At 53.4% G+C, this 27,575-nt stretch overlaps 1 protein-coding gene across 2 annotated transcripts in view; it reads right to left on the bottom strand.

Annotated features, from left to right (window-relative positions):
- LOC120916179 (RAP1 GTPase activating protein) overlaps positions 1-27,575 on the bottom strand; it is a 145,816-nt gene that overhangs the window by 82,462 nt on the left and 35,779 nt on the right. The window contains exon 1 of one of the 2 annotated variants that reach the window (XM_040327012.1): positions 13,747-13,866. The exons of the other annotated variant lie outside the window; for it this stretch is intronic. The gene's annotated coding sequence lies outside the window, so the exon portion shown is untranslated. Of the gene's footprint in view, positions 1-13,746; positions 13,867-27,575 lie in introns of those variants that run through there. 2 annotated transcript variants of the gene reach the window in all.

The raw sequence follows: 27,575 nt of genomic DNA, 5'->3' as shown, positions 1-27,575 counted from the left end.
CTGAAACTGTCCATAATTTGGGGGATGCCTCCAGACTGTCCATAATTTGGGGGGGGCCTTCAGACTGTCCATAATTTGGGGCGAGCCACGAGATTGTCCATATCTTGGAGGGGTGCCTCCAGACTGTCCATAATTTGGGGGGTGCCTAGAGACTGTCCATAATTTGGGGGGTGCCTGGAATATGTCCATAATTTGGGGGGTGCCTCGAGACTGTCCATAATTTGGGGGGTGCCTAGAGACTGTCCATAATTTGGGGGGTGCCTCCAGACTGTCCATAATTTGGGGGGTGCCTCCAGACTGTCCATAATTTGGGGGGTGCCTCCAGACTGTCCATAATTTGGGGGGTGCCTCCAGACTGTCCATAATTTGGGGGGTGCCTCCAGACTGTCCATAATTTGGGGGGCGCCTCCAGACTGCCCATAATTTGGGGGGTGCCTCCAGACTGTACATAATTTGGGGGGCGCCTCCAGACTGTCCATAATTTGGGGGGCGCCTTAACTGCTAAAGTTTGAGGAGAAACAATGATGTAGAATATAAAGAGAAACAAATGTATCCAATCCCACCACACAGTAACATTGTTTCCATTGAAGAGATATTCCAGTCTATGGACTGCCTAGCCCCGCCCATGAGGGCCATTGCCGGGAGCTTCAATTGGCGCCTCTTATGATTGGAGGGTCCCGCAATCTATAGACACAGCGCTCAATGTACCAACCCTTCCCCAACATTTACTACAGAGGAGCCAGTACAGGCGCCACACTCCATTTATTTTATATTATTGGTGGGGGAGCAAAAACACACAGAGGTGGGCAGGAGCACCCCATGGGACAGGAGCACCCCAAGGGCACAGGAACACACAGAGGTGGGCAGGAGCAACCCATGGGACAGGAGCACCCCAAGGGCACAGGAACACACAGAGGTGGGCAGGAGCAACCCATGGGCAGAGAAACACACAGAGGTGGGCAGGAGCAACCCATGGGCAGAGAAACACACAAAGGTGGGCAGGAGCAACCCATGGGGGTAGGAATACACAGAGGTGGGCAGAAGCAACCCATGGGCAGAGAAACACACAAAGGTGGGCAGGAGCACCCCATGGGCAGAGAAACACACAGAGGTGGGCAGGAGCAACCCATGGGGCAGGAACACACACAGGTGGGCAGGAGCAACCCATGGGGGCAGCAACACACAGAGGTGGGCAGGAGCAACCCATGGAAAGAGAAACACACAGAGGTGGGCAGGAGCAACCCATGGACAGAGAAACACACAGAGGTGGGCAGGAGCAACCCATGGACAGAGAAACACACAGAGGTGGGCAGGAGCACCCCAAGGGCACAGGAACACACAGAGGTGGGCAGGAGCAACCCATGGGGCAGGAACACACAGAGGTGGGCAGGAGCAACCCATGGGGCAGGAATACACAGAGGTGGACAGGAGCAACCCATGGGGGCAGGAACACACAGAGGTGGGCAGGAACACCCCATTGGGGCAGGAACATACAGAGGTGGGCAGGAGCAACCCATGGGGCAGGAATACACAGAGGTGGGCAGGAGCAACCCATGGGACAGGAGCACCCCAAGGGCACAGGAACACACAGAGGTGGGCAGGAGCAACCCATGGGCAGAGAAACACACAGAGGTGGGCAGGAGCAACCCATGGGCAGAGAAACACACAAAGGTGGGCAGGAGCAACCCATGGGGGTAGGAATACACAGAGGTGGGCAGAAGCAACCCATGGGCAGAGAAACACACAAAGGTGGGCAGGAGCACCCCATGGGCAGAGAAACACACAGAGGTGGGCAGGAGCAACCCATGGGGCAGGAACACACACAGGTGGGCAGGAGCAACCCATGGGGGCAGCAACACACAGAGGTGGGCAGGAGCAACCCATGGAAAGAGAAACACACAGAGGTGGGCAGGAGCAACCCATGGACAGAGAAACACACAGAGGTGGGCAGGAGCAACCCATGGACAGAGAAACACACAGAGGTGGGCAGGAGCACCCCAAGGGCACAGGAACACACAGAGGTGGGCAGGAGCAACCCATGGGGCAGGAACACACAGAGGTGGGCAGGAGCAACCCATGGGGCAGGAATACACAGAGGTGGACAGGAGCAACCCATGGGGGCAGGAACACACAGAGGTGGGCAGGAACACCCCATTGGGGCAGGAACATACAGAGGTGGGCAGGAGCAACCCATGGGGCAGGAATACACAGAGGTGGGCAGGAGCAACCCATGGGGCAAAAACACACAGAGGTGGGCAGGAGCAACCCATGGGGCAGGAATACACAGAGGTGGACAGGAGCAACCCATGGGGGCAGGAACACACAGAGGTGGGCAGGAACACCCCATTGGGGCAGGAACATACAGAGGTGGGCAGGAGCAACCCATGGGGCAGGAATACACAGAGGTGGACAGGAGCAACCTATGGGGACAGGAGCAACCTATGGGGGCAGGAACACACAGAGGTGGGCAGGAACATACAGAGGTGGGCAGGAGCAACCCATGGGGGCAGGAATACACAGAGGTGGGCAGGAGCAACCCATGGGGCAGGAATACACAGGAGGAGGGCAGGAGCAACCCATGGGGCAGGAATACACAGAGGTGGGCAGTAGCAACCCATAGGGGTAGGAACACACAGAGGTGGGCAGGAGCAACCCATGGGGGAAGGAATACACAGAGGTGGGCAGGAGCAACCCATGGGCAGAGAAACACACAGAGGTGGGCAGGAGCACCTCATGGGGGCAGGAATACACAGAGGTAGACAGGAGCACCCCATGGGGGCAGGAATACACAGAGGTAGACAGGAGCACCCCATGGGCACAGAACACACGCCACGGTGGGAGGGAAAACCCATAGGGCAGGTATACACAGGTGGGCAGGAGCACCCCATGGGGGCAGGAATACACAGAGGTGGGCAGGAACATACAGAGGTGGACAGGAGCAACCCATAGGGCAGGAATACACAGAGGTGGGCAGGAGCAACCCATAGGGCAGGTATACACAGAGGTGGGCAGGAGCACCCCATAGGGCAGGAATACACAGAGGTGGGCACAGAACACACGCCACGGTGGGAGGGAAAACCCATAGGGGGGGTGAACCCCCAAAACTCCCTTTTGGACAGGAGCAGAGCCGGGAATCATGGTGGAGCTTTACCTGTACAGGTAATAAAGACTCCAGGAGGCGACTCGGCCCACCAGTCTCCCCCGATAAGCAAGGGGTCACTTTTTGGTGGGGTGACCCGCTCATCCTGTAGTCACATGACCATACACCCGCTATCCGAGGAGTAGCCCCTCCCCTGCCCGCCACTGGCAGCAATCACAGGGCACTTCAGCTGGGAGGTGAAATCAGTTCAGCCGTTTGAAGTCCGATTGCTTTTAAGTCCTCCAGCAGTTTTTTGCGGCGGAGTCGCGGGACGGCGAGTCTTTGATGAGACGGAACAAAGATCCTGAGAATAAAGAATAAGCCGATGAGGAGGCGGGGTCCGGGCCTTCAGACTAGGAACCGGGAATTTATATATATAGTGCCGACATATACCAAGGCACGTCAGTCTGCCAAAGGCAACGCACAAGCAGAGGGCCTCGCTGGTGGGAAGTGAACTCAGAACCCCGGCGCTGAGCAGTACAGGCAGTGTCAGAGTAACAGGCGCCGGCCCGGGTTCTCCCTGAATTCTGTGGGTTGGTTCTATCCGTAGCACCAATTATTAGAAGGCTGTTTATCCAGGAAGGGGGTGAAGGAGCATAACTTGGGGCAGGAGGTCCAACTAGACACCCGCCAATAATGGAGTCTAAATTGGGAGGAGTCAGGGCCATCTTAATGCAGGGGGAACTCCTGGGCACTGCCCAGGGTCCCCGGGTACATGGGGGCCCCCACAATAATCTTGCATTACATCATACTTGCCATCTGTCCCGGATTTGCCGGTTTTTACTAAAACTGTGCCGATATGGTCGTGTCCCGAAACATATTCTGTGCCCTCCTGAACCCAGCATTGTGCCCTCCTGATCCCCCCCCCTGTACTGTGCCCTCCTGACCCCCCTCCCCGTACTGTGCCCTCCTGACCACCCCCTTCCCCTGTACTGTGCCCTCCTGACCCCCCCCCCCCCGTACTGTGCCCTCCTGACCCCCCCCCCCCGTACTGTGCCCTCCTGGCCCCCCCCCGTATTGTGCCCTCCTGACACCCCCCCTGTACTGTAACCTCCTGAACCCAGTATTGTGCTCTCCTGACCCCCCCCCCCCCCGTAATGTGCCCTCCTGAACCCAGTACTGTGCCCTCCTGACACCCCCCCTGTACTGTGCCCTCCTGACCCCCCCCCCTGTACTGTACCCTCCTGAACCCAGTATTGTGCCCTCCTGACACATCCCCCTCTGTACTGTGCCCTCGTGACCCCCCCCCCCTGTAATGTGCCCTCCTGAACCCAGTACTGTGCCCTCCTCACACCCCCCCTGTACTGTGCCCTCCTGACCCCCCCGTACTGTGCTCTCCTGACCCCCCCCTGTACTGTACCCTCCTGAACCCAGTATTGTGCCCTCCTGACACATCCCCCTCTGTACTGTGCCCTCCTGAACCCCCTGTAATGTGCCCTCCTGAACCCAGTACTGTGCCCTCCTGACACCCCCCCTGTACTGTGCCCTCCTGACCCCCCCCCCATACTGTGCCCTACTGACTCCCGTTGTACTGTGCCCTTCCAAACCCAGTATTGTGCCCTCCTGACACCCCCTCCCTTCGGACTGTGCCCTCCTGACCCCCCCTGTACTGTGCCCTCCTGAACCCAGTATTGTGCCCTCCTGAAACCCCCCCCCGTACTGTGCCCTCCTGAACCCCCCCTCCCCTGTACTGTGCCCTCCTGACCCTCCCCCCTGTACTGTGCCCTTCGTGTTGACTATTCTTTGATGTATGGAATGCTTTCCTTTTGTAAAATCGGGAGTTTTGGAAGGGTTCTACATTTCGGGATGTGAAGTACCCGGCAGGCGATGTGCAGTAAATTACGGAACTTCGGGACACAAGGGTTGGCGTTCCCCGAGAGCGGGGGGCAGGTAAAGGGGACCCCCGACTGGTGATCTCTCCCGTCTTCTCCTCCGCGATCTCTTTCATCCTAAAACTCGCTTCTCATTACAAATCCCGGCGGCACATCGGCACCTTGTGAAATATTCATAGGAATCTTATTAGGCTGTAATTATACAAATGTTCAGAAGTGTCAGGATAGGAATTCACCTCCGGGGCCCCGCCATGGCAGCGCCAGGAATTCACCTCCGGGGCCCCGCAATGGCAGCGCCAGGAATTCACCTCCGGGGCCCCGCCATGGCAGCGCCAGGAATTCACCTCCGGGGCCCCGCCATGGCAGCGCCAGGAATTCACCTCCGGGGCCCCGCAATGGCAGCGCCAGGAATTCACCTCCGGGGCCCCGCAATGGCAGCGCCAGGAATTCACCTCCGGGGCCCCACAATGGCAGCGCCAGGAATTCACCTCCGGGGCCCCACAATGGCAGCGCCAGGAATTCACCTCCGGGGCCCCACAATGGCAGCGCCAGGCCCAGATTTACATTCACGTGAATACGGCGAGACGTCTGAGAATAAATGTGGAGGACTTCTGAAGATCCAACATCTGGGAAAAGACAGGCAGCAAAACAACCGAGGCCCAGACATGGAGGAACTACCTGCAGGAACACAGGCCCAGACATGGAGGAACTACCTGCAGGAACACAGGCCCATGGGAGGAACTACCTGCAGGAACACAGGCCCAGACATGGAGGAACTACCTCCAGGAACAAAGGCCCATGGGAGGAACTACCTGCAGGAACAAAGGCCCATGGGAGGAACTACCTGCAGGAACAAAGGCCCATAGGAGGAACTACCTGCAGGAACAAAGGCCCATGGGAGGAACTACCTGCAGGAACACAGGCCCATGGGAGGAACTACCTGCAGGAACACAGGCCCATGGGAGGAACTACCTGCAGGAACACAGGCCCATGGGAGGAACTACCTGCAGGAACACAGGCCCATGGGAGAAACTACCTGCAGGAACACAGGCCCATGGGAGAAACTACCTGCAGGAACAAAGGCCCATGGGAGGAACTACCTGCGGGAACATAGGCCCATGGGTGGAACTACCTGCAGGAACAAAGGCCCATGGGTGGAACTACCTGCAGGAACAAAGGCCCATGGGAGGAACTACCTGCAGGAACAAAGGCCCATAGGAGGAACTACCTGCAGGAACAAAGGCCCATGGGAGGAACTACCTGCGGGAACATAGGCCCATGGGTGGAACTACCTGCAGGAACAAAGGCCCATGGGTGGAACTACCTGCAGGAACAAAGGCCCATGGGAGGAACTACCTGCAGGAAAAAAAGGCCCATGGAAGAAACTACCTGCAGGAACATAGGCCCATGGGAGGAACTACCTCCAGGAACAAAGGCCCATGGGAGGAACTACCTGCAGGAACACAGGCCCATGGGAGGAACTACCTGCAGGAACATAGGCCCATGGGTGGAACTACCTGCAGGAAAAAAAGGCCCATGGAAGAAACTACCTGCAGGAACATAGGCCCATAGGAGGAACTACCTCCAGGAACAAAGGCCCATGGGAGGAACTACCTGCAGGAACACAGGCCCATGGGAGGAACTACCTGCAGGAACAAAGGCCCAGGGAGCAACTGCCTCCAGGAACAGAGGCCCATGGGAGGAACTACCTGCAGGAACAAAGGCCCAGGGAGCAACTGCCTCCAGGAACAGAGGCCCAGGGAACAACTGCCTCCAGGAACAGAGGCCCATGGGAGGAACTACCTGCAGGAACAGAGGCCTATAGAGGGACTAACCCCTGGAACAGAGGCCCAGCCAGGAAGGAACTAACCCCAGGAACAGAGGCCCAGCCATTGAGGAACAAACCCCAGGGACAGAGGCTCTGGGAGGAACTAACCCCAGGGACAGAGGCACAGTCATTAAGGAACTAACCCCCAGAACAGAGATCCAGAGTGCAACTATCGGCAGGAACAGAGGCCCAGGGAGCAATTGCCTCCGGGGACAGAGGCCTAGGGAGCAACTGCCTCCAGGAACAGAGGCCCAGGGAACAACTGCCTGCAAGAACAGAGGCCCAGGGAGCAACTGCCTGCAAGAACAGAGGCCCAGGGAGCAACTGCCTGCAGGAACAGAGGCCCAGGGAGCAACTGCCTGCAGGAACAGAGGCCCAGGGAGCAACTGCCTGCAGGAACAGAGGCCCAGGGAGCAACTGCCTGCAGGAACAGAGGCCCAGGGAGCAACTGCCTGCAGGAACAGAGGCCCAGGGAGCAACTGCCTGCAGGAACAGAGGCCCAGGGAGCAACTGCCTGCAGGAACAGAGGCCCAGGGAGCAACTGCCTGCAGGAACAGAGGCCCAGGGAGCAACTGCCTGCAGGAACAGAGGCCTAGAGAGCAACTGCCTGCAGGAACAGAGGCCCAGGGAGCAACTGCCTGCAGGAACAGAGGCCCAGGGAGCAACTGCCTGCAGAAACAGAGGCCCAGGGAGCAACTGCCTGCAGGAACAGAGGCCCAGGGAGCAACTGCCTGCAGGAACAGAGGCCCAGGGAGCAACTGCCTGCAGGAACAGAGGCCCAGAAACTGACATGTGAGGGGACTGCTCCGGGGAGCTCACACTCTAATCCCAGCAGCTCCTCGGTGTCACGATGAGCCGGTTCCCAGCCGGTCTAATTGTCTCATCCACAATCAGGACGATCATCTCCGCAATTATTCCCTTTAATTAGACGATTTCAACAAATTAACTTAAAGGATTGGCCGTCTCCGGAGCGGCGAGGAGGATTTACTGCGAAGAAAAAAAAAACACGCCAACTTCACCAACAGCCCAGGGAGGCAGGCGGATCATCGAAGAGAACCCGTCATGTACACACAGCAATTACTAGTGCGGGGGAGGCCGCTGTGCTGCGATTGGTTCTCCGAGAAGAGAGTCAGGTCCTGATCTTTTAATGGGTCAAACAACCAAGTGCTCCGATCTTCGTCTATTGCTATTCATATCCCAACGTTGGTCAGAGGCGGCTCTTTAATTAGGTGGTCGCCTAAGGCCTCGCGCTCACAGGGGCCTCGCGGTCGCCTAATTTGCCCGACGGAGAGCCCGGCATCGGGAAGATTGATGGCACTGCCTGCGGATGTGCGGGACCAATCTCCTCGTCCACGGACTCTAAAAATGTTGGGGGGGGGCCCCTCATGTCTAACGTGGGGGACTCCCTCAATACACGCCCCAACGTGGGGGACTCCCTCAATACACGCCCCAACGTGGGGGACTCCCTCAATACACGCCCCAACGTGGGGGACTCCCTCAATACACGCCCCAACGTGGGGGACTCCCTCAATACACGCCCCAACGTGGGGGACTCCCTCAATACACGCCCCAACGTGGGGGACTCCCTCAATACACGCCCCAACGTGGGGGACTCCCACAATACACGCCCCAACGTGGGGGACTCCCACAATACACGCCCCAACGTGGGGGACTCCCACAATACACGCCCCAACGTGGGGGACTCCCACAATACACGCCCCAACGTGGGGGACTCCCACAATACACGCCCCAATGTGGGGGACTCCCTCAATACACGCCCCAACGTGGGGGACTCCCTCAATACACGCCCCAACGTGGGGGACTCCCACAATACACGCCCCAACGTGGGGGACTCCCACAATACACGCCCCAACGTGGGGGACTCCCACAATACACGCCCCAACGTGGGGGACTCCCACAATACACGCCCCAACGTGGGGGACTCTCATAGATGGGAGCAGGAATGTACCCCACATATGTACTCCTGAGCCCCCCAGTCTATACAAGTTCTCATTGGGTCTCCAGTAGGACGGAGTCCAGGCAGTTTGCACCACACACCCCACCCGTGTGTGTGGCTCAGATATTAGAGATGGAAAAATATGTCTACACCGAGGTGAAGGCCGCACACCCGGGAGGGAGGACAGAGGAGGAGGCCACATATGAAGGACACATCTCCCATGGTGAGGATCTCAGAGCTGACGGAACGTGACCTTCCAGGGACACTTCCACCATTGTGTCCATTATGACGTCCCGATAGAGGGGGGAGGGGAGGTCAGCAGCACCGATCCAACATCGACCATTTACCAAGAAGTACGGAGGTGTATTGTAGATTCTCGGCCACCACAAAGACTGTCCTGCCTGGTACGCTCTATGGGGCTCTACAAATCCCATAGACCACTCATATAATGATCCCCCTTCCCAGGCACCTCACTGCTAGACCACTCATATAATGATGCCCCTTCCCAGGCACCTCACTGCTAGACCACTCATATAATGATCCCCCTTCCCAGGCACCTCACTGCTAGACCACTCATACAATGATCCCCCTTCCCAGGCACCTCACTGCTAGACCACTCATATAATGATCCCCCTTCCCAGGCACCTCACTGCTAGATCACTCATATAATGATCCCCATTCCCAGGCACCTCACTGCTAGATCACTCATAATGATCCCCCTTCCCAGACACCTCACTGCTAGACCACTCATAATGATCCCCCTTCCCAGACACCTCACTGCTAGACCACTCATAATGATCCCCCTTCCCAGACACCTCACTGCTAGACCACTCATATAATGATCCCCCTTCCCAGGCACCTCACTGCTAGATCACTCATACAATGATCCCCCTTCCCAGGCACCTCACTGCTAGACCACTCATATAATGATCCCCCTTCCCAGGCACCTCACTGCTAGATCACTCATATAATGATCCCCATTCCCAGGCACCTCACTGCTAGATCACTCATAATGATCCCCCTTCCCAGACACCTCACTGCTAGACCACTCATAATGATCCCCCTTCCCAGACACCTCACTGCTAGACCACTCATATAATGATCCACATTCCCAGACACCTCACTGCTAGACCACTCATATAATGATCCCCCTTCCCAGGCACCTCACTGCTAGACCACTCATAGAATGATCCCCCTTCCCAGACACCTCACTGGTAGACCACTCATACAATGATCCCCCTTCCCAGACACCTCACTGCTAGACCACTCATATAATGATCCTCCTTCCCAGGCACCTCACTGCTAGACCACTCATATAATGATCCCCCTTCCCAGACACCTCACTGCTAGACCACTCATATAATGATCCCCCTTCCCAGACACCTCACTGCTAGACCACTCATATAATGATCCCCATTCCCAGGCACCTCACTGCTAGACCACTCATATAATGATCCACATTCCCAGACACCTCACTGCTAGACCACTCATATAATGATCCCCCTTCCCAGACACCTCACTGCTAGACCACTCATATAATGATCCCCCTTCCCAGACACCTCACTGCTAGACCACTCATATAATGATCCCCATTCCCAGGCACCTCACTGCTAGACCACTCATATAATGATCCACATTCCCAGACACCTCACTGCTAGACCACTCATATAATGATCCCCATTCCCAGGCACCTCACTGCTAGACCACTCATATAATGATCCCCATTCCCAGGCACCTCACTGCTAGACCACTCATATAATGATCCCCCTTCCCAGACACCTCACTGCTAGACCACTCATATAATGATCCCCCTTCCCAGGCACCTCACTGCTAGACCACTCATATAATGATCCACATTCCCAGACACCTCACTGCTAGACCACTCATATAATGATCCCACTTCCCAGGCACCTCACTGCTAGACCACTCATATAATGATCCCCCTTCCCAGACACCTCACTGCTAGACCACTCATATAATGATCCCTATTCCCAGGCACCTCACTGCTAGACCACTCATATAATGATCCACATTCCCAGACACCTCACTGCTAGACCACTCATATAATGATCCCCCTTCCCAGACACCTCACTGCTAGACCACTCATAATGATCCCCCTTCCCAGACACCTCACTGCTAGACCACTCATATAATGATCCCCCTTCCCAGACACCTCACTGCTAGACCACTCATATAATGATCCTCCTTCCCAGGCACCTCACTGCTAGACCACTCATATAATGATCCCCCTTCAGACACCTCACTGCTAGATCACTCATATAATGATCCCCCTTCCCAGACACCTCACTGCTAGACCACTCATATAATGATCCCCCTTCCCAGGCACCTCACTGCTAGACCACTCATATAATGATCCCCCTTCCCAGGCACCTCACTGCTAACTAACAAAGGCACCCTCTTCCCTCAGGTTCCCACTGCTGCCCCATACTGATACCCCACACCCAACAGCCCTTCACTGCAACAGCACCCTCTTCCCACCCACTGCTGCCCCATACTGATACCCCACACCCAACAGCCCTTCACTGCAACAGCACCCTCTTCCTACCCACTGCTGCCCCATACTGATACCCCACACCCAACAGCCCTTCACTGCAACAGCACCCTCTTCCCACCCACTGCTGCCCCATACTGATACCCCACACCCAACAGCCCTTCACTGCAACAGCACCCTCTTCCTACCCACTGCTGCCCCACACTGATACCCCAGTGTCCTAACTGCTAGCCAACAAGGACACCCTCTTGCCTTAGGTCCCCGATGCTTGCCCAGAATGATTACCTGACCCCCCCCCCCCCACCCACCGGCCCTCTGCGCTGGCCCACTTTCATAATTCCCTAAAATCATTATATCCTGCAAACCCTCACTGCTGGTCAGCACAACCCTCTCCCAAACCCACACTGCTTGCCGACACAAGCCCCCCAAACCCTCACTGCTGGCCGACACAAACGCCCCCAACCCTCACTGCTGGTCAGCATAACCCTCTCCCAAACCCTCACTGACAGCCAACACAAGCCCCCCAAAACCCTCACTGCTGGCCAACACAACCCCCTCCAAACCTCAACTGCTAGCCCAACACAAGCCCCCCCAAAACCCTCACTGCTGGCCAACACAACCCCCTCCAAACCTCAACTGCTAGCCCAACACAAGCCCCCCAAAACCCTCACTGCTGGCCAACACAACCCCCTCCAAACCTCAACTGCTAGCCCAACACAAGCCCCCCCAAAACCCTCACTGCTGGCCAACACAACCCCCCCAAACCTCCACTGCTGGCCCAACACAACCCCCCCCCCCAACCCTCACTGCTGGTCAGCACAACCCTCACTGAGGCCAACACAAGCCCCCCCAAAACCTCACTGCTAGCCAACACAAACCCCCTGCCGCCCCAAACCCTCACTGCTGGCCCAACACGGAGCCCCCCAAACATCCACTGCTGGCTCAACACAACCCTCTCGCAAACCCTCACTGATGGCCAACACAACACCCCCCCCACCAAACCTCCACTGCTGGCCCAACACCACCCCACCCCCCAAACCCTCACTGCTGGCCAACAGAGACCAACCCCCCCCCCCCCCAACCTTGGTCCACACCAACCTCAATCTCTGGCCCTTGCTGTTGTCCCACACTAAGTCAATGGGGGCCTAAAGAAAATGCCATGCAATTCAGCCAAAATCCAAAGTGGGGCAGCCACAGAGAAAATATCCGGCGTCTGTCTGGCGTATGTGCCAAGTAGGGTTGCCATTTGGCCGAAAACAATGGGACTTCCAGCCAATGTTACGAAAAATAAATAGACCATAAAGCCGGCATTTTTCCCAGAAAAGCCGTCAACCCCATTGCCAAGGTGAAGGTGGGGGGGGGGGATGGGGAGACAGTTATTCTCTATGGCCGCCCATATTCAGCGCACAGACCGCAATATAGACCGCACTGCGCAGATGTATTAGTCCATATTGCCGGTCTACCAGCTGCCCAGCCATAGGGTAACCGCCAGCAGCATACGACGGCGCGATCCCGGCCGGACTTTTATCGTCTGCCTTGAAGCGCCAGCTATGAAAAATGAGACGTGCGCAATTTTTCGAAAATGTCAAATTGGCAAAAGGACAAAGTGAACGCAGTATGTGGGGGGGGAGGGGATAAAGCAAGGGTGAAATCAGCGATAATGTAAAAGGAACAATCCATAGGAAGGAAAAGATGAAAGACAACATTGTGAATTTCATTTTTTACGCTCGCATGTCCCGGAGACGCCATCTTCCTAGGCCGCCACCGCCATCATATGTTAGAAATAAAGACCGCCGCAAACCTTCCGCTGCGCTATTCTCTATTGCGGCAAACCATGGAAGCGTCAGCCAAGCAATGGACCTCATGAACGTGACTGAACTAAGAACTGTCTGTGTTGCCTCATGCTGTCCAACCTGCGCAGGAAATGTTCTGATGACAGGACCGAACGCCCGGCGTGTAACATTGTAGGGAATGAGGAGCGCTGCGCGCGGTATTGTGCACTCGGCGGCAGATCTCACGGTCATCCTGATTGCACGGGACCCCAAAACGTGCGTCGTATACTGCGAACGGTTTATCGTCTCTCATTAGTGCGAGACAGACGCGGAGTAGTGAAATCCGCACGTGTCACCGCCATTCTCCGGGGGTCTGCAGGTGCCAGCACACCGATGTCACTTGTCACCAGAAGGACTGCGCTGAAGGTGACACCACCTATCATCCTATCGGCAGATCTGTCTCCGCAGCGCAGACAATGCAGCACGCCGCGTCGCCCCGGAGAAGGTCAAAGATGACATGACGGGGGTACAAGTTACGCAATGTGCAGGGGGGGGGGGGGAGAGACCCCCCAACTGATGTCAATAACCCGATTCTCCGACCTGTACCCGTCTGTATAACCTTCCTGCACCGAGCCCATCACCCGCCACCCACCGGCTCCATACACAAAGCCCCAGACATGGGGGACGGGAGCAGCCGTGTACTCACCGGAGACGAGGAAGAGACCGTGTGCCGTCCAATGTAGGGAGCGAGGATCGGAGGAGGACAGGCGAGCTCTCCTGCAGCTGCTCCTCATCATCTCCTGCGGATGAGAGAGATGGAGAGAGAAGATGCTGCTACCCTCCCCTCCTCCATCCCATCCTCTCCACTCCTCCCGATACCTTCCAGCTGGGAGGAAGGATGAACTGAACAGATGACCCCCAGCTGGGCTACAGACCCGACTACCAAACATCTCTGAAAAGGACCTCTGTGGGGGGTGGGGGGCTGGACGGGACAAAGTACAACCTGACACGTTATGTGACATACACCAAAACAGAGCTCGCTACAGCCTGGCATCTCAAGGGTTACACCAAATCCAATGCAGCCTGGCATCTCAAGGGTTACACCAAATCCAATACAGCCTGGCATCTCAAGGGTTACACCAAATCCAATACAGCCTGGCATCTCAAGGGTTACACCAAATCCAATACAGCCTGGCATCTCAAGGGTTACACCAAATCCAATACAGCCTGGCATCTCAAGGGTTACACCAAATCCAATGCAGCCTGGCATCTCAAGGGTTACACCAAACCCAAAACAGCCTGGCATCTCAAGGGTTACACCAAATACAATACAGCCTGGCATCTCAAGGGTTACACCAAAACAGAGCTCGCTACAGCCTGGCATCTCAAGGGTTACACCAAAACAGAGCTCGCTACAGCCTGGCATCTCAAGGGTTACACCAAATCCAATGCAGCCTGGCATCTCAAGGGTTACACCAAATCCAATACAGCCTGGCATCTCAAGGGTTACACCAAACCCAAAACAGCCTGGCATCTCAAGGGTTACACCAAATCCAGTACAGCCTGGCATCTCAAGGGTTACAGCAAATCCAATACAGCCTGGCATCTCAAGGGTTACACCAAATCCAATGCAGCCTGGCATCTCAAGGGTTACACCAAACTCAATACAGCCTGGCATCTCAAGGGTTACACCAAATCCAGTACAGCCTGGAATCTCAAAGGTTACACCAAAACAGAGCTCGCTACAGCCTGGCATCTCAAGGGTTACAGCAAATCCAATACAGCCTGGCATCTCAAGGGTTACACCAAATCCAATGCAGCCTGGCATCTCAAGGGTTACACCAAATGCAATGCAGCCTGGCATCTCAAGGGTTACACCAAATCCAATGCAGCCTGGCATCTCAAGGGTTACACCAAACCCAAAACAGCCTGGCATCTCAAGGGTTACACCCAATACAATACAGCCTGGCATCTCAAGGGTTACACCAAATACAATACAGCCTGGCATCTCAAGGGTTACACCAAATACAATACAGCCTGGCATCTCAAGGGTTACACCAAAACAGAGCTCGCTACAGCCTGGCATCTCAAGGGTTACACCAAAACAGAGCTCGCTACAGCCTGGCATCTCAAGGGTTACACCAAATCCAATGCAGCCTGGCATCTCAAGGGTTACACCAAATCCAATACAGCCTGGCATCTCAAGGGTTACACCAAACCCAAAACAGCCTGGCATCTCAAGGGTTACACCAAATCCAGTACAGCCTGGCATCTCAAGGGTTACAGCAAATCCAATACAGCCTGGCATCTCAAGGGTTACACCAAATCCAATGCAGCCTGGCATCTCAAGGGTTACACCAAACTCAATACAGCCTGGCATCTCAAGGGTTACACCAAATCCAGTACAGCCTGGAATCTCAAAGGTTACACCAAAACAGAGCTCGCTACAGCCTGGCATCTCAAGGGTTACAGCAAATCCAATACAGCCTGGCATCTCAAGGGTTACACCAAATCCAATGCAGCCTGGCATCTCAAGGGTTACACCAAATGCAATGCAGCCTGGCATCTCAAGGGTTACACCAAATCCAATGCAGCCTGGCATCTCAAGGGTTACACCAAACCCAAAACAGCCTGGCATCTCAAGGGTTACACCCAATACAATACAGCCTGGCATCTCAAGGGTTACACCAAATACAATACAGCCTGGCATCTCAAGGGTTACACCAAATACAATACAGCCTGGCATCTCAAGGGTTACACCAAAACAGAGCTCGCTACAGCCTGGCATCTCAAGGGTTACACCAAAACAGAGCTCGCTACAGCCTGGCATCTCAAGGGTTACACCAAATCCAATACAGCCTGGCATCTCAAGGGTTACACCAAAACAGAGCTCGCTACAGCCTGGCATCTCAAGGGTTACACCAAATCCAGTACAGCCTGGCATCTCAAGGGTTACACCAAATCCAATATAGCCTGGCATCTCAAGGGTTACACCAAATATAATGCAGCCTGGCATCTCAAGGGTTACACCAAATCCAATGCAGCCTGGCATCTCAAGGGTTACACCAAACCCAATACAGCCTGGCATCTCTCTCAAGGGTTACACCAAACCCAATATAGCCTGGCATCTCTCTCAAGGGTTACACCAAATCCAATACAGCCTGGCATCTCAAGGGTTACACCAAATCCAGTACAGCCTGGCATCTCAAGGGTTACACCAAATCCAGTACAGCCTGGCATCTCAAGGGTTACACCAAATCCAATGCAGCCTGGCATCTCAAGGGTTACACCAAACCCAATACAGCCTGGCATCTCAAGGGTTACACCAAATACAATACAGCCTGGCATCTCAAGGGTTACACCAAACCCAATACAGCCTGGCATCTCAAGGGTTACACCAAACCCAATGCAGCCTGGCATCTCAAGGGTTACACCAAACCCAATACAGCCTGGCATCTCAAGGGTTACACCAAATACAATGCAGCCTGGCATCTCAAGGGTTACACCAAATCCAATACAGCCTGGCATCTCAAGGGTTACACAGAGCAGAGAAGGTCCCTGAAGAGTAAACAGTTTTATCTCTGCATCTCCTGGAGACAGAGCAGAGGGATCTCTGCACACAGCGGTTGCTATGGCTGAGGTAGTAGTAGATGCAGAGAACCGACTCCCAACATCCAGCACTGGATGTACACAACCCGTCACTGAATTATACCCAGAGTATGGAAGCACTCCGACCTCTCCCCTGACCCACCCTACACTCCACCGACCTCCGGGAAACTCCACTTTGCCCTACAGGAGGGACACCGGGCCCCAGTACTCTCCACTCTGCCCTACAGGAGGAACACCGGGCCCCAGTACTCTCCACTCCACCCTACAGGAGGGACACCGGGCCCCAGTACTCCCCCCTCCGCCCAACAGGAGGGACACCGGGCCTCAGTACTCTCCACTCCGCCCAACAGGAGGGACACCGGGCCCCAGTACTCTCCACTCCGCCCAACAGGAGGGACACCAGGCCCCAGTACTCTCCACTCCGCCCTACAGGAGGGACGCCGGGCCCCAGTACTCTCCACTCCACCCTACAGGAGGGACGCCGGGCCCCAGTACTCTCCACTCCACCCTACAGGAGGGACACCGGGCCCCAGTACTCTCCCCTGACCCACCCTACACTCCACTGACCTCCAGGAAACTCCACTCTGCCCTACAGGAGGGACGCCGGGCCCCAGTACTCTCAACTCTGCCCTACAGGAGGGACACCGGGCCCCAGTACTCTCCCCTGACCCACCCTACACTCCACCGACCTCCAGGAAACTCCACTAGCCCCAGTATGCTCAGACCCAGCCACCCCCCCCCCCCCCACAACAAGGACACTGGCCCACAGTACACTCCATGCCAAGAGAAGAACATTGGCCCCCAGTACATTCCACTTCACTCTACAAGAGTAACACCAACTCCCAGTAAGTTCCACTCCACCCTACAAGAAGGGGACTGGCTCCCTATAAGTTCCACTCCACCCTACAACAAGAAGACTAGCTCCCAATTAGTTCCACTCCACCCTACAACAAGAAGACTAGCTCCCAATTAGTTCCACTCCACCCTACAAGAAGGAGACTGGCACCCAATAAGTTCCACTCCATCCTACAAGAAGGAGACTGGCTCCCAATAAGTTCCACTCCACCCTACAATAAGGAGACTGGCACCCAATAAGTTCCACTCCACCCTACAAGAAGGAGACTGGCACCCAATAAGTTCCACTCCATCCTACAAGAAGGAGACTGGCTCCCAATAAGTTCCACTCCACCCTACAATAAGGAGACTGGCACCCAATAAGTTCCACTCCACCCTACAAGAAGGAGACTGGCACCCAATAAGTTCCACTCCATCCTACAAGAAGGAGACTGGCACCCAATAAGTTCCACTCCACCCTACAACAAGAAGACTAGCTCCCAATAAGTTCCACTCCATCCTACAAGAGGGAGACTGGCTCCCAATAAGTTCCACTCCCCCCTACAAGAAGGAGACTGGCACCCAATAAGTTCCACTCCATCCTACAAGAAGAAGACTGGCTCCCAATAAGTTCCACTCCATCCTACAATAAGGAGACTGGCTCCCAATAAGTTCCACTCCACCCTACAAGAAGGAGACTGGCACCCAATAAGTTCCACTCCACCCTACAACAAGAAGACTAGCTCCCAATAAGTTCCACTCCACCCTACAAGAAGACTGGCTCCCAATAAGTTCCACTCCACCCTACAAAAAGGAGACTGGCACCCAATAAGTTCCACTCCACCCTACAACAAGAAGACTAGCTCCCAATTAGTTCCACTCCACCCTACAAGAAGGAGACTGGCACCCAATAAGTTCCACTCCATCCTACAAGAAGGAGACTGGCTCCCAATAAGTTCCACTCCACCCTACAAGAAGGAGACTGGCACCCAATAAGTTCCACTCCACCCTACAACAAGGAGACTGGCACCCAATAAGTTCCACTCCATCCTACAAGAAGGAGACTGGCTCCCAATAAGTTCCATTCCATCCTACAAGGAGACTGGCTCCCAATAAGTTCCACTCCATCCTACAAGAAGGAAACTGGCTCCCAATAAGTTCCACTCCACCCCACAAGAAGGAGACTGGCACCCAATAAGATCCACTCCACCCTACAAGAAGGAGACTGTCTCCCAATAAGTTCCACTCCACCCCACAAGAAGGAGACTGGCACCCAATAAGTTCCACTCCACCCCACAAGAAGGGGACTGGTACCCAATAAGTTCCACTCCACCCTACAAAAAGGAGACTGACTCCCAATAAGTTCAACTCCACCCTACAAGAAGGAGACTGACTCCCAATAAGTTCCACTGCATCCTACAAGGAGACTGGCTCCCAATAAGTTCCACTCCACCCTACAAGAAGGAGACTGACTCCCAATAAGTTCCACTCCACCCTACAAGAAGCAGACTGGCACCCAATAAGTTCCATTTCACCCTACAAGAAGGAGACTGGCTCCCAATAAGTTCCACTCCACCCCACAAGAAGGAGACTGGCTCCCAATAAGTTCCACTCCACCCCACAAGAAGGAGACTGGCTCCCAATAAGTTCCACTCCACCCCACAAGAAGGAGACTGGCTCCCAATAAGTTCCACTCCACCCTACAAGAAGGAGACTGGCTCCCAATAAGTTCCACTCCACTCTACAAGAAGGAGACTGGCACCCAATAAGTTCCACTCCACCCTACAACAAGGAGACTGGCACCCAATAAGTTCCACTCCATCCTACAAGAAGGAGACTGGCTCCCAATAAGTTCCATTCCATCCTACAAGGAGACTGGCTCCCAATAAGTTCCACTCCATCCTACAAGAAGGAAACTGGCTCCCAATAAGTTCCACTCCACCCCACAAGAAGGAGACTGGCACCCAATAAGATCCACTCCACCCTACAAGAAGGAGACTGGCACCCAATAAGTTCCACTCCACCCTACAAGAAGGAGACTGGCTCCCAATAAGTTCCACTCCACCCTACAAGAAGGAGACTGGCACCCAATAAGTTCCACTGCATCCTACAAGGAGGAGACTGGCTCCCAATAAGTTCCATTCCATCCTACAAGGAGACTGGCTCCCAATAAGTTCCACTCCATCCTACAAGAAGGAAACTGGCTCCCAATAAGTTCCATTCCATCCTACAAGGAGACTGGCTCCCAATAAGTTCCACTCCACCCCACAAGAAGGAGACTGGCACCCAATAAGTTCCACTCCACCCTACAAGAAGGAGACTGGCTCCCAATAAGTTCCACTCCACCCTACAACAAGAAGACTAGCTCCCAATAAGTTCCACTCCACCCTACAAGAAGGAGACTGGCTCCCAATAAGTTCCACTCCACCCCACAAGAAGGAGACTGGCTCCCAATAAGTTCCACTCCACCCCACAAGAAGGAGACTGGCTCCTAATAAGTTCCACTGCACGCCACAAGAAGGAGACTGGCTCCCAATAAGTTCCATTTCACCCTACAAGAAGGAGACTGGCACCCAATAAGTTCCACTCCACCCTACAAGAAGGAAACTGGCACCCAATAAGTTCCACTCCATCCTACAAGAAGGAGACTGACTCCCAATAAGTTCCACTCCACCCTACAAGAAGGAGACTGGCACCCAATAAGTTCCACTCCACCCTACAAGAAGGAGACTGGCACCCAATAAGTTCCACTCCACCCTACAAGAAGGAGACTGGCACCCAATAAGTTCCACTCCACCCTACAAGAAGGAGACTGGCTCCCAATAAGTTCCACTCCACAAGAAGGAGACTGGTACCCAATAAGTTCCACTCCATCCTACAAGAAGGGGACTGGCTCCCAATAAGTTCCACTCCACCCCACAAGAAGGAGACTGGCTCCCAATAAGTTCCACTCCACCCCACAAGAAGGAGACTGGCTCCCAATAAGTTCCACTCCACCCTACAAGAAGGAGACTGGCTCCCAATAAGTTCCACTCCACTCTACAAGAAGGAGACTGGCACCCAATAAGTTCCACTCCACCCTACAACAAGGAGACTGGCACCCAATAAGTTCCACTCCATCCTACAAGAAGGAGACTGGCTCCCAATAAGTTCCATTCCATCCTACAAGGAGACTGGCTCCCAATAAGTTCCACTCCATCCTACAAGAAGGAAACTGGCTCCCAATAAGTTCCACTCCACCCCACAAGAAGGAGACTGGCACCCAATAAGATCCACTCCACCCTACAAGAAGGAGACTGGCTCCCAATAAGTTCCACTCCACCCTACAAGAAGGAGACTGGCACCCAATAAGTTCCACTCCACCCTACAAGAAGGAGACTGGCACCCAATAAGTTCCACTCCACCCTACAAGAAGGAGACTGGCTCCCAATAAGTTCCACTCCACCCTACAACAAGAAGACTAGCTCCCAATAAGTTCCACTCCACCCTACAAGAAGGAGACTGGCTCCCAATAAGTTCCACTCCACCCCACAAGAAGGAGACTGGCTCCCAATAAGTTCCACTCCACCCCACAAGAAGGAGACTGGCTCCCAATAAGTTCCACTGCACCCCACAAGAAGGAGACTGGCTCCCAATAAGTTCCATTTCACCCTACAAGAAGGAGACTGGCACCCAATAAGTTCCACTCCACCCTACAAGAAGGAAACTGGCACCCAATAAGTTCCACTCCATCCTACAAGAAGGAGACTGACTCCCAATAAGTTCCACTCCATCCTACAAGAAGGAGACTGGCTCCCAATAAGTTCCACTCCACCCTACAAGAAGGAGACTGGCACCCAATAAGTTCCACTCCACCCTACAAGAAGGAGACTGGCACCCAATAAGTTCCACTCCACCCTACAAGAAGGAGACTGGCTCCCAATAAGTTCCACTCCACCCTACAACAAGAAGACTAGCTCCCAATAAGTTCCACTCCACCCTACAAGAAGGAGACTGGCACCCAATAAGTTCCACTCCACCCTACAAGAAGGAGACTGGCTCCCAATAAGTTCCACTCCACCCTACAAGAAGCACACCAGCCCCCAGTACGCTCCTCAGGAAGAAAACCGATCTCCAGAACATTTCTCCCCACTCTACAGGAAAGACACCACCATCCAGTACACCCTACTTCACTTCACTTCACAAGGAGAACACAAACCTCAATATGCTCCCCACTCTACTGTACAAGAAGGACACTAGCCCCAAGTATGCCCCACCCTACAAGAGGACCCCATCCCCCATTTTGGCAATGATTTGTTCTTTCAGAATCACAATCAGCAATTACAACAGCGATTTGCCCATCTTAGGATCTTCGATGGATTCAGACGTCATCGGGATATATGTCCGAGTCATCTTACCTCCGTCACTTCATATTCATCTCCAGTGTGCACTCCGTTCCTTCCACTTCTCTGATTTATTTATGAATGACATCTCTCTGCACTCTTCCCTCAATGTCCCCATGTCACTTCCTACGTCTAGATCGCTCAGTGCGGATGGAACGCTCCACTAAGCACAATGACTCGTACAAGAACATTCCTACCTGGAGACAGAGGAAGGAGTTGGGTCTGATAGCTAATCGGTCATACAGCAAATTCCATTAAACGGGAACTTAAGTCACAAAGTGATTTTCGGTCCACCAGTTCCCTGTACTGATTTTTGGTAATTACCCTCATGAGCTGTAATAAGCGAAACCCCCTAATACCTCGTGTTCTCCATTAGGATCGGGAGCCTCATACCTCCTGTTCCCTATTAGGATCAGGACCCTCATACCTCCTGCTCTCCATTAGGACCAGGACACTCATACGTCGTGTTCTCCATTATGACCAGGACCCTCATACCTCCTGTTCCCTATTAGGATCAGGACCCTCATACCTCGTGTTCTCCATTAGGACCAGGACCCTCATACCTTGTGTTCTCCATTATGACCAGGACCCTCATACCTCCTGTTCCCTATTAGGATCAGGACCCTCATACCTCCTGTTCCCTATTAGGATCAGGACCCTCATACCTCCTGTTCTCCATTATGACCAGGACCCTCATACCTCCCTGCTCTCCATTATGACCAGGACCCTCATACCTCCTGCTCTTCATTAGGACCAGGACCCTCATACCTCCTGCTCTCCATTAGGATCAGGACCTTCATACCTCCTGTTCTCCATTAGGACCAGGGCCCTCATACCTCCTGCTCTCCATTAGGATCAGGACCCTCATACCTCCTGCTCTCCATTAGGACCAGGGCCCTCATACCTCCTGTTCTCTAGTAGATGGATGATTAGGACCCTCATACCTCATGTTCTCCATTATAACATATCAATCGTGTCCCCCCCCCCCCCCCAGGAATGAAGACGTTGCAGGCTTTGCAGTGCCCTCTCCTTTGCCCTGCCATGCTCCAACCATTCAATACAACACACGGCAGACCCAGCATGTTTAATCGGTTGCATGTCCCTGGCTGTGCTTGGCTTGCTGCACAATGATTATGGGGGGTCCCTCTAAAACATGTCTACACCTGACAACCCCAGAGCCCAAGCCACAGATCAGGCCACCCTTCGGCACTCAGATATATTATGGATGCCTTGCATGTCAGAACTCCCCCTGCCGTCTCCCAATAACAGAGCGTTTTCGTGTTGTGTCTCCCCGGCAAGGAGGGGGATTTACATGTTGTCATGGTAACCAGGATTTAAGCAGTATTCCGCACACAGCGGGGGGCTCCAGGGCCGCCTTTTCTTCATGTATTGTTGTCAGGAATAAAAACGGAGGAGATTCCGCTTTCTCTCCGACAACAAAAAGACAAAAAATAACAGCGCCAAGAATGACACATCCACAGCGATAGAAAACGGCGAAGGTCAGCGACTCCCTGTTCACCGCAGGGGGGGCCAGATGTTCATCCAATATACAGGGAGCACAGGACATCTCTCCGCACGCCGTATTAAAGATTCATTCATAATTGATACGCCTCTCCTGTCATCTCCTGTTTACACCAGGCAGTTGAGAGAATTTCTCTGACAGAAGAGAGAAATTCTGAAATGTCTCGGATATTCCCTCCAAGGACGGGTCAGATTCAACTCTGAGTTGGGTCAAACTCTGCACCAGAACCCGCCATGGCACCCAACTCTGCTCCAGAACCCGCCATGGCACCCAACTCTGCACCAGAACCCGCCATGGCACCCAACTCTGCACCAGAACCCGCCATGGCACCCAACTCTGCACCAGAACCCGCCATGGCACCCAACTCTGCACCAGAACCCGCCATGGCACCCAACTCTGCACCACAACCCGCCATGGCACCCAACTCTGCACCACAACCCGCCATGGCACCCAACTCTGCACCACAACCCGCCATGGCACCCAACTCTGCACCACAACCCGCCATGGCACCCAACTCTGCACCACAACCCGCCATGGCACCCAACTCTGCACCACAACCCGCCATGGCAGTTGAAGAGAGAATTTCTCTGACAAAAGAGAGAAATTCTGAAATGTCTTGGATGTTCCCTCCAAGGACGGGTCAGATACAACACTGAGTTGGTTCAAACTCTGCATCAGAACCCGCCATGGCACCCGACTTTGCACCAGAACCCGCCATGGCACCCAACTCTGCACCAGAACCCGCCATGGCACCCAACTCTGCACCAGAACCCGCCATGGCACCCAACTCTGCACCAGAACCCGCCATGGCACCCAACTCTGCACCAGAACCCGCCATGGCACCCAACTCTGCACCAGAACCCGCCATGGCACCCAACTCTGCACCAGAACCCGCCATGGCACCCAACTCTGCACCAGAACCCGCCATGGCACCCAACTCTGCACCAGAACCCGCCATGGCAGTTGAAGAGAGAATTTCTCTGACAGAAGAGAGAAATTCTGAAATGTCTTGGATGTTCCCTCCAAGGACGGTGTAACGGCTACCCCCTAGTAGGGAGGGTATCAGTCGTTGGAGACATCCTTTTCCCTGACAAGTTGTGATATGCAGGTACAGCCGGTATATCCCATCCACGAGATCCAGAGAGAGTCAGGTTCAGCTGTAAAATGAGCAGAATAGTAATCCCATCGAACGCCCTTTCAAGAACGAGACGGGGCTACGTTTTGAAGGGTCAAGTAGGACTGATTTTTAATGGTTCACTCTGAGATTTTATACAGTCATACAGGCATATGAACAATCAAACTGTCCCCACCCACACATCACACCGTGGGGGAAGCTTCAATCACATTCTTTGAGCTAATTACTAAACATTCCTTCATTAACAGAACTCAAACAAAACACCATCACACAATGATCTCCTTCCAATCCACATCTCTAGACAGACGTTCTGTCTCCGACAAGTACATCCCACACATAAACAGTATTTAGCATACATAATGAGAGGTCTGGGAGGAGCCGACCTGGATTAACACCTTTACACAAGGACAATGAAATGTCTAGGAGTCTTTGCAATTAACACCTTTCAAAAGAATGTGTCCCCACATTGAATAGCCAACAACTTGTGACATCTCCAGACATCCTGCAAACATGGATTATGATATCTCAAGACATCCTGAAAACCTGGATTATGATTCACTTGCCACCCCATCTCCTGGCTCAATCTGTGCCCAAAAGTCACTCTACAATTAACCCTTTGTATGCCTCACTGCATAATGATTATAGATATCCAGGCAGAATACATAGTTCCGTTACAGACGGGTCAGATACAACTCTGAGTTGGGTCAAACTCTGCATCAGAACCTGCCATGGCACTCGACTTTGCACCAGAACCCGCCATGGCACCCAACTCTGCACCAGAACCTGCCATGGCTTAAAAAAAAAAAAAAAAAGACAGTAAAGTTAGCCCAATTTTTTTGGTTATTGTGAAAGATGAAGTAACGCCGAGTAAATAGATACCCAACATGTCATGCTTCAAAATTACACGCACTCATGGAATGGCGCCAAACTTCGGTACTTAAAAATCCCCATAGGTGACACTTTAATTTTTTTCTTACTGGTTACATGCTTTGAGTTCCAGAGGAGAACGTTCGCGGCGATACCTCACATGTATGGTTTCAACACCGTTTTCATATGTGGGCGGGACTTACATATGCATTCCCTTCTGCGTGCGAGCACACGGGGTCAGGGGCAAATTAGAAAAACTTTTTTTTTTATTGTTAATTTTACGTAAAACAAATATTTTGACACTTTTAAAAAAATAAAAAAAGAATTGATCAATTGTATTCCTGTTACAAGGAATGTAAACATCCATTGTAATAGAAATATGACACGACAGGTCCTCTTTTCAGTGATATATGGGGGGGTCAGTAAGACCTCACATCTCACCTCTAGGCTGGGAAGCCTAAAAAAAAAAAAAAAAAAAAAAGCGGCATAACATCGCGCCCGCCTCCGACGATCATAGCGTTTCCGGCGACTATCTGGTCCGCCGGAAATCTCTATGGTCAACATCCGGCCCGGTGGATCCATTCTCCGACTCACCGATTGCAGTGGTGAGTCAGTAGACGCACCGGAGGGCGGCGTCCTCTTTCGCCGCCCGTAAGAACGACCAGCCGCTAGGATCATTCTTATGGTGGAGGGAATCGCCGGCTGAAAATGCCGATATCTGAATGATGCCTGGAGCTGCCCCCATCATTCAGATATCCCCCCACAAAGCCGAGGACGTCATGTGACGGCCTGGGGGGCGCCAAGTGGTGAAAATATTTGATTTTTATGTGCCTCTACCTGGCGACTCCGAGATAAAATAAAATGCCAGGATACACGGAGGGGAAATCAATATTTTCTAACACTGGGAACACAAAAGGTTCCCCTCCAGACAATGAAGGACCTTCTGGAGATGATTAGAATAGGACTGGCAGCTCATCATGGAGCCGTTCATCAGACGATCGTATTCTGCTGGGAGATGTCATTTATTTCTGCTCTGTGGACGGTGAATATTCAGCGTGTTTTCCCCTCCGTGTTCCTTTTTATTATTCATGGAAGCACGATAATCACATGAAACATTAATATGGGAATTGACGGCCTTCTCATTTCTTCCCGGGGTTCAGGGTTGTCACCAGCCGTCTGGGAGATGTACCGTATATACTCGAGTATAAGCCCAGTTTTTCAGGACATTTTTTCGTGCTGAAAATGACCCCCTCGGCTTATACTCGAGTCACCTTTTTGTGCCTGATCTCCCGGACTTTGGGGACCCGGTACCAGCCGGCCGTAGGTCCCCTGGACCTCAAACTTGGCACACATGTAGCCCCTCTACAAGTGTGCAGTTTATTGGCCGGGGAGCTCTGATTTTTCAAAGCCATAGACTCCCATGTTAAATGGTCATTTCTCCGGTGACTTTGGGGACCCGGTACCGGTCGGCCATAGGTCCCCTGGACCACCCGGAACTTGGCACACATGTAGCCCCATTTCTCCTCTACAAGTGTGCAAAGTTTGTTGTCTGGGGGACCTACGGCTGGGGAACACAGATTTTTCAGATCCGGGCACCCCTTCCATAGACTCCCATGTTAAAACGTCAGTCTAGTCATGGGCACAGTGAGGCATGGGCACAGTGAGGCATGCACATGGGTACAGTGAGGCATGCACATGGACACAGTGAGGCATGGGCACAGTGAGGCATGCACATGGACACAGTGAGGCATGGGCACAGTGAGGCATGCACATGGGCACAGTGAGGCATGGGCACAGTGAGGCATGCACACAGTGAGGCATGCACACAGTGAGGCATGCACATGGACACCCTAGGCTTATACTCAAGTCAATACTTTTTCTCAGTTTTTTTTTGGTAAAATTATGTGCCTCAGCTTATATTCGGGTCGGCTTTTCCTCGAGTATACACGGTAATTCTCTGTGTGTCTGGTGATGGTTCGGGATCTTCTTTGGCATCATCAATACTGAAATAAACTGGCGGCGGCGGACGCCAATTAAAGTGCGACTCCACCCAGAACTTTTCTTTCTAGCCTTGGGTAGAGTGGGGAAGGGTTTGCATTGCTGGACCCAATTCCTGACTAATAAAAATTATTTTTTTTTAAAAAAGGGGTCACTGAAGCCAAATAAAAAAAAGGGAAAAACCCCTC

The sequence above is a fragment of the Rana temporaria genome, chromosome 10 (assembly GCF_905171775.1).
Source record: "Rana temporaria chromosome 10, aRanTem1.1, whole genome shotgun sequence".
NCBI lineage: Eukaryota > Metazoa > Chordata > Amphibia > Anura > Ranidae > Rana > Rana temporaria.
This window is presented reverse-complemented; position numbering and strand designations above follow the sequence as displayed.